Below are 7,795 nucleotides of genomic sequence, written 5' to 3'. Positions count from 1 at the left end.
AGAAAGAACTCCATTAGCAGCTAAAAGGGTGTAAACTACTCAATGTATAAAACATACAGGAAACAGTTTGCAGAAAAATTCACCATTGACACGTTTAATTGCTACCATTCAAACACCCAAACTTCAGAAATGTAGGCCATCATTTACCTAACTGTGCAAATGTCCAAATCAACTGGGTTTACAGAAGCCCCGAGAAATTCTAAAGGACTGTTGCAATTTCAGGGAGGTGGGGGGATGGAATGGTGGAGAAGAGAGACCAACTGAAAATGATATTACTTTGAAGAGAGTTAAAGTTTCAATCAACCTCTTCAATTGTTGGTCCACCAGAAGGGTCCTTTCTGACTTGTTCTGAGAATGGCCCTTCGGGCATACCTCCCTGGTAAAGTTTGGCAATGATGGGCTTGCATATTTTTTTTTCAAATCTTTCAACTGCTGCTCAAAGTCCTCCTTCTCTGCTGTTTGGTTTGCCTCCAGCCAGGAGATGGCCTGGTTACACTTTTCGATGACTTTGTTCTTATCTTCCTCACTGATCTTGCCTTTCGTTTTCTCTTCCTCCACTGAACTCTTCATGTTAAATGCGTACGACTCCAGGGAATTCTTGGCTGTAATTTTCTCACGCTGCATATCATCCTGACCTTTGTACCTCTCCGCTTCCTGCACTATCCTCTCGATCTCCTCCTTACTCAACCTGCCCTTGTTATTGGTGATGGTGATTTTGCTCTCTTTGCCAGTGCTCTTGTCCACAGCAGAGACATTCAAGATGCCATTTGCGTCAATATCAAAGGTGACCTCAATCTGTGGTACACCACGTGGCGCAGGAGGGATCCCACTGAGGTCAAATTTGCCCAAGAGAACTCCGGAGGAAAGGTCTCCTGGCCCACACTCCGCCACTCGACTTCCTCTTGCATAAGGTGGAGCCCGGAGACTGGGTACTTGTTAAGACCTGGAAGGCCGAAAAGCTCCAGCCGCGGTGGGAAGGACCGTTCCTGGTTCTGTTAACAACTGAAGCAGCTGTTCGGACGAAAGAAAAAGGGTGGGTCCACGCATCGAGGATAAAGGGGCCTGTTCCGTCTGAAGGAGAAAGTACTTGGACATGCGAGCAAGGGGACAAGCCGTTGGTGGTAAAACTGAAAAGACAGCAATAATGAACTCTACTTGGACTGTATTGGTGGGGATATTGATCAATTTACTCCTGTATGTGGGGGAGAGTGAGGGGAGATGTGACAAATGTCGACCTACAGTAAGACTTGGGATTCGAATCTACTCGGGATCATTTGTGTCCCATTCCTATGTGGACGATAGGTGTTACGATGTGAGTGCACGCCATGAATGTTGGGAGGATGGGAGACCCTATTATCAGGTATATAATAAAGGATACGGTGGCAAAGTCCGTGGATGCCCTAAAAATGACCACTGGGTGTGTGTTAACAAAGCTGGGCAGTGGGGCCTACCCTCCATGTTGCTCAAGGAACATGTGGACAGAGTCAGGGAGACCAGAGTACAGAATACTGTACGGAAGTTAGAGAAAGAGCAGGACCGTCAAAGGACGGTCGTTGTCTCCAAGGTGCCGTCTATATACAAGGAGGTAGAAGAGGAGATCAAACTTCCCGATGTAACACAGAACCTGTTTATTGATCTTACGTCTAGGATAGCCACCGTGTTAAATATTAGCAATTGCTGGGTTTGTGGGGGGCCGCATATGACTGAACAATGGCCGTGGTCTGGTCATAGCTTAGATATATGGGAGTTACATCAGTATAATTGGACACATGTCAACGAAAGAAAAGGACAAAGGTGGAGACTGACTAACAGCCCGGAAGGCCAGTTGTGTGTTGAAGGGAAAGGGAAGATTGAGGTGGGTATCAGCCCCTGTCAGAGTGTGTTGAATGCAACCACACAAGTCTGGTGGCCTAAGGATATCACATGGTACATTGCAAAACAGGAGAACCGCAATTGTGTGAGGCTGGGTGATGACTCTCGGTTTTGGAATTGTAGCGGCTCCGGCCCTTATGAGGGCATTCCTGGGGTAAAAGAGGTGTGGAATAAAGTTGCGAAACAGGGGGGGCCTGCTCCAGATGGCCTATTTTGGATATGCGGTAATCGGGCATACTCCAAACTGCCCATGGGATGGGCTGGGGTATGCTTCCTGGGTCTAATACGACCTGCGTTCTTCCTATTACCCCGGGAGGAAGGCGATGATTTGGGGATTAAACTCTTTGACTCCCTCCGTAGGTCACCAAGGGATATCCAAGTCGGTGATTGGGGGGATGAGTGGCCACCGGCCCGGATTATTGAATACTACGGGCCAGCTACATGGGCACCGGACCGATCATGGGGATATCGTACTCCTATCTATATGTTAAATCGAATTATCAGGCTCCAAGCAGTCGTAGAGGTTATTACTAACCGGACTGCCCTGGCCCTGGAGTTGCTGGCTAAGCAGCAGGATCAGATGAGGGCTGCTATATATCAAAACCGACTTGCCTTGGATTATCTGTTGGCCTCGGAGGGGGGTGTGTGCGGGAAGTTTAACCTGACTAACTGCTGTCTAGAAATTGACGATAATGGTAAAGCGGTTTTGAAAATTTCCGATGAAATTCGGAAATTGGCCCATGTGCCAGTACAATCTTGGCGTCCTCTTAGTGGCATCGGATGGTGGGATGGTCTCCTAGGTGGTAGCTGGTGGCGCATGGCGTTGCTGGTGGTTGGGGGGGGGCATGATTCTTCTTCTCGTACTACCCTGCCTAACCCCCTGTATTCAGTTTTTAATTCAGAAAAATATTTCCCGACTCCAGGCAGTGGTGGTTCCACTGTTTCTCACACTCTGTTTCAGCCCCTCTGATTCAGCCCCTCTGATTCAGCCCCTCTGTTTCAGCGCCACTGATTCAGCCCCTCTGATTCAGCCCCTCTGTTTCTCGCCCTCTCTTTCAGCCCCTCTGTTTCAGCCCCTCTGTTTCAGCCCCTCTGTTTCTCGCCCCCTGTTTCAGCCCCTCTGTTTCTCGTCCTCTGTTTCAGCCCATCTGTTTCAGCCCCTCTGTTTCAGCCCCTCTGTTTCTCGCCCTCTGTTTCAGCCCCTCTGTTTCTTGCCCTCTGTTTCAGCCCCTCTGTTTCTCGCCCTCTGTTTCAGCCCCTCTGTTTCAGCCCCTCTGTTTCTGCCCCTCTGTTTCTCGCCGTCTGTTTCAGCCCCGCTGTTTCTCGCCCTCTGTTTAAGCCCCGCTGATTCAGCCCCTCTGTTTCAGCCCCTCTGAATTAGCCCCTCTGATTCAGACCCTCTTTTTCAGCCCCTCTGTTTCAGCCCCTCTGTTTCAGCCCCTCTGTTTCTCGCCCTCTGTTTCAGCCCCTCTGGTTATCGCCCTCTGTTTCAGCCCCTCTGATTCAGCCCCTCTGTTTCAGCCCCTCTGATTCAGCCCCTCTGATTCAGCCCCTCTGATTCAGCCCCTCTGTTTCTCGCCCTCTGTTTCAGCCCCTCTGTTTCAGCCCCTCTGTTTCAGCCCCTCTGTTTCTCACCCTCTGTTTCAGCCCCTCTGATTCAGCCCATCTGATTCAGCCCCTCTGTTTCCCGCCCCTCTGTTTCAGCCCCTCTGTTTCAGCCCCTCTGTTTCAGCCCCTCTGATTCAGCCCCTCTGTTTCAGCCCCTCTGTTTCTCCCCCTCTGTTACAGCCCCTCTGTTTCAGCCACTCTGTTTCAGCCACTCTGTTTCAGCCCCTCTGTTTCAGCCCCTCTGTTTCTCGCCCTCTGTTTCAGCCCCTCTGTTTCTCGCCCTCTGTTTCAGCACCTCTGTTTCAGCCACTCTGTTTCTGCCCCTCTGTTTCAGCCCCTCTGTTTCTCGCCCTCTGTTTCAGCCCTCTGTTTCTCGCCGTCTGTTTCAGCCCCGCTGATTCAGCCCCTCTGTTTCAACCCCTCTGTATCAGCCCCTCTGTTTCTCGCCCTCTGTTTCAGCCCCTCTGTTTCTCGCTCTCTGTTTCAGCCCCACTGTTTCAGCCCCTCTGTTTCAGCCCCTCTGTTTCTCGCGCTCTGTTTCAGCGCCACTGTTTCGCGCTCTCTGTTTCAGCCCCTCTGTTTCTCACCCTCTGTTTCTGCCACTCTGTTTCTCACCCTCTGTTTCTGCCACTCTGTTTTTCGCCCTCTGTTTCAGCCCCTCTGATTCAGCCCCTCTGATTCAGCCCCTCTGTTTTAGCCCCTCTGTTTCAGCCCCTCTGTTTCAGCCCCTCTGTTTCTCGCGCTCTGTTTCAGCCCCTCTGTTTCTCGCCCTCTGTTTCTGCCGCTCTGTTTCTCGCCCTCTGTTTCAGGCTTCTGTTTCTCGCTCTCTGTTTCAGCCCCTCTGTTTCAGCCCCTCTGTTTCAGCCCCTCTGTTTCAGCCCCTCTGATTCAGCCCCTCTGTTTCTCGCCCTCTGTTTCAGCCCCTCTGTTTCTGCCCTTCGGTTTCAACCCCTCTGTATCAGCCCCTCTGTTTCTCGCCCTCTGTTTCAGCCCCTCTGTTTCTCACACTCTGTTTCAGCCCCTCTGATTCAGCCCCTCTGAAACAGCCCCTCTGTTTCTCGCCCTCTGTTTCAGCCCCTCTGTTTCTCGCCCTCTGTTTCAGCCACTCTGATTTAGCCCCTCTGTTTCAGCCCCTCTGTTTCAGCCCCTCTGTTTCTCGCTCTCTGTTTCAGCCACTCTGTTTCGCGCTCTCTGTTTCAGCCCCTCTGTTTCAGCCCCTCTGTTTCTCACCCTCTGTTTATGCCCCTCTGTTTCTCACCCTCTGTTTCAGCCCCTCTGTTTCTCGCCCTCTGTTTCAGCCCCTATGTTTCAGCCCCTCTGTTTCAGCCCCTCTGTTTCTCGCCCTCTGTTTCAGCCCCTCTGTTCCTCGCCCTCTATTTCAGCCCCTCTGTTTCAGCCCGTCTGTTTCAGCCACTCTGTTTCAGCCCCTCTGTTTCTCACCCTCTGTTTCTCGCCCTCTGTTTCAGACCCTCTGTTTTTCGCCCTCTGTTTCAGCCCCTCTGTTTCTCGCCCTCTGTTTCAGGCTCTCTGTTTCAGCCCCTCTGTTTCTCGCCCTCTGTTTCTCGCCCGCTGTTTCAGCCCCTTTGTTTCTCGCCCTCTGTTTCAGCCCCTCTGTTTCAGCCCCTCTAATTCAGCCCCTCTGATTCAGCCCTTCTGTTTCTCGCTGTGAGAGGTAATTTCGGTTTAAACTTTAAGATGTGCCTGGACCACAGACTGATCTATAATAAAAGACAAAACTTTTGTTTCTTTTCTAAAACATTTTGTATACTCAAAAGTAGAATAGTTTAAATTGTGCAGAATGCTGACAATTTGTGAGCAGAGTAAAAACAAACAGGCCCTTGATTGATGAAACCATTAACACAGGCAGGGAAGAATGAGGCCTTGACTGATAATACTGCAGGGTGAGAGAAACAACTTTGGAGACTCTGAAGACTTTGTGATAAGGGTGCAAATCAAAGAATAATGATGTTTTTAAGAATGTGAACCTCATGGCTCGTTAGAGCCAGGGAGGGGAGGGTCTGGAGACATTTGTTGCAGACTTTGTGATAAGGGTGTAAATCGAAGAATAATGATGTTTTTAAGAATGTGAACCTCATGGCTTGTTAGAGCCAAGGAGGGGAGGGATTTGTACTGTATATAATGAGAAACTTTGTAAGCGTCAGCGCGCCTTTTACTCAGAAGGGTGCCCGACTCTGCAGACTTGCTAATAAAACTTTGTTTTCCTGAATTTGTCTAGAGCGATTATTAAGAAGCGATTTTCGTTTCTAACACTCGCCCTCTGTTTCAGCCCCTCTGTTTCAGCCCCTCTGTTTCAGCTCCTCTGTTTCAGCCCCTCTGTTTCTCGCCCTCTCTTTCAGCCCCTCTGTTTCAGCCCCTCTGTTTCTCGCCCTGTGTTTCAGCCCCTCTGTTTCTCGCCCTCTGTTCTGCCCCTATGTTTCTCGCCCTCTGTTTCAGCCCCTCTGTTTCTCGCCCTCTGTTTCAGCCCCTCTGTTTCAGCCCCTCTGTTTCTCGCCTTTTGTTTCTGCCCGTCTGTTTCTCGCCCTCTGTTTCAGCCCCTCTGTTTCGCGCCCTCTGTTTCAGCCCCGCTGATTCAGCCCCTATGTTTCAGCTCCTCTGTTTCAGCCCCTCTGTTTCAGCCGCTCTGTTTCTCTCCCTATGTTTCAGCCCATCTGATTCTCGCCCTCTGTTTCAGCCCCTCTGATTCTCGCCCTCTGTTTCAGCCCCTCTGAGTCAGCCCCTCTGTTTCAGCCCCTCTGATTCAGCCCCTCTGATTCAGCCCCTCTGTTTCTCGCCCTCTGTTTCAGCCCCTCTGTTTCGCGCTCTCTGTTTCAGCCCCTCTGTTTCTCACCCTCTGTTTCAGCACCTCTGATTCAGCCCCTCTGATTCAGCCCCTCTGTTTCAGCCGCACTGATTCAGCCGCTCTGATTCAGCCCCTCTGTTTCTCGCCCTCTCTTTCAGCCCCTCTGTTTCAGCCCCTCTGTTTCAGCTCCTCTGTTTCAGCCCCTCTGTTTCTCGCCCCCTGTTTCAGCCCCTCTGTTTCTCGCCCTCTGTTTCAGCCCATCTGTTTCAGCCCCTCTGTTTCAGCCCCTCTGTTTCTCGCCCTCTGTTTCAGCCCCTCTGTTTCTTGCCCTCTGTTTCAGCCCCTCTGTTTCTCGCCCTCTGTTTCAGCCCCTCTGTTTCAGCCACTCTGTTTCTCGCCCTCTGTTTCTGCCCCTCTGTTTCTCGCCCTCTGTTCCAGCCCTGCTGTTTCTCGCCCTCTGTTTAAGCCCCGCTGATTCAGCCCCTCTGTTTCAGCCCCTCTGAATTAGCCCCTCTGATTCAGACCCTCTTTTTCAGCCCCTCTGTTTCAGCCCCTCTGTTTCAGCCCCTCTGTTTCTCGCCCTCTGTTTCAGCCCCTTGGTTTTTCGCCCTCTGTTTCAGCCCCTCTGATTCAGCCCCTCTGCTTCAGCCCCTCTGATTCAGCCCCTCTGATTCAGCCCCTCTTATTCAGCCCCTCTGTTTCTCGCCCTCTGTTTCAGCCCCTCTGTTTCAGCCCCTCTGTTTCAGCCCCTCTGTTTCTCACCCTCTGTTTCAGCCACTCTGATTCAGCCCCTCTGATTCAGCCCCTCTGATTCAGCCCCTCTGTTTCCCGCCCCTCTGTTTCAGCCCCTCTGTTTCAGCCCCTCTGTTTCAGCCCCTCTGATTCAGCCCCTCTGTTTCAGCCCCTCTGTTTCTCCCCCTCTGTTACAGCCCCTCTGTTTCAGCCCCTCTGTTTCAGCCACTCTGTTTCAGCCCGTCTGTTTCAGCCCCTCTGTTTCTCGCCCTCTGTTTCAGCCCCTCTGTTTCTCGCCCTCTGTTTCAGCCACTCTGTTTCTCGCCCTCTGTTTCAGCCCCTCTGTTTCTCACCCTCTGTTTCAGCCCCTCTGATTCAGCCCCTCTGTTTCTCGCTCTATGTTTCAGCCCCACTGTTTCTCGCCCTCTGTTTCAGCCCCTCTGTTTCTCGCCCTCTGTTTCAGCCCCTCTGTTTCAGCCACTCTGTTTCAGCCCCTCAGTTTCTCGCCCTCTGTTTCAGCCCCTCTGTTTCTCGCCCTCTGTTTCAGCCCCTCTGTTTCAGCCCCTCTGTTTCTCGCCCTCTGTTTCTGCCCCTCTGTTTCTCGCCCTCTGTTTCAGCCCTCTGTTTCTCGCCGTCTGTTTCAGCCCCGCTGATTCAGCCCCTCTGTTTCAGCCCCTCTGAATCAGCCACTCTGATTCAGCCCCTCTGTTTCAGCCCCTCTGTTTCAGCCCCTCTGTTTCTCGCCCACTCTTTCAGCCCCTCTGTTTCTCGCCAATTGTTTCA

General features: G+C 51.7%; 1 pseudogene; it reads right to left on the bottom strand.

Annotated features, from left to right (window-relative positions):
* Positions 1-211: 211 nt before the first annotated feature.
* LOC140471390 (heat shock 70 kDa protein-like) lies at positions 212-1,771 on the bottom strand (annotated as a pseudogene).
* Between the last annotated feature and the right edge of the window lie 6,024 nt (positions 1,772-7,795).

Source organism: Chiloscyllium punctatum, unplaced genomic scaffold, assembly GCF_047496795.1.
Source record: "Chiloscyllium punctatum isolate Juve2018m unplaced genomic scaffold, sChiPun1.3 scaffold_57, whole genome shotgun sequence".
Classification (NCBI taxonomy): Eukaryota; Metazoa; Chordata; class Chondrichthyes; order Orectolobiformes; family Hemiscylliidae; genus Chiloscyllium; species Chiloscyllium punctatum.
Note: the sequence above shows the minus strand (reverse complement) of the source record. Positions and strands in the feature narration are given on the sequence as shown.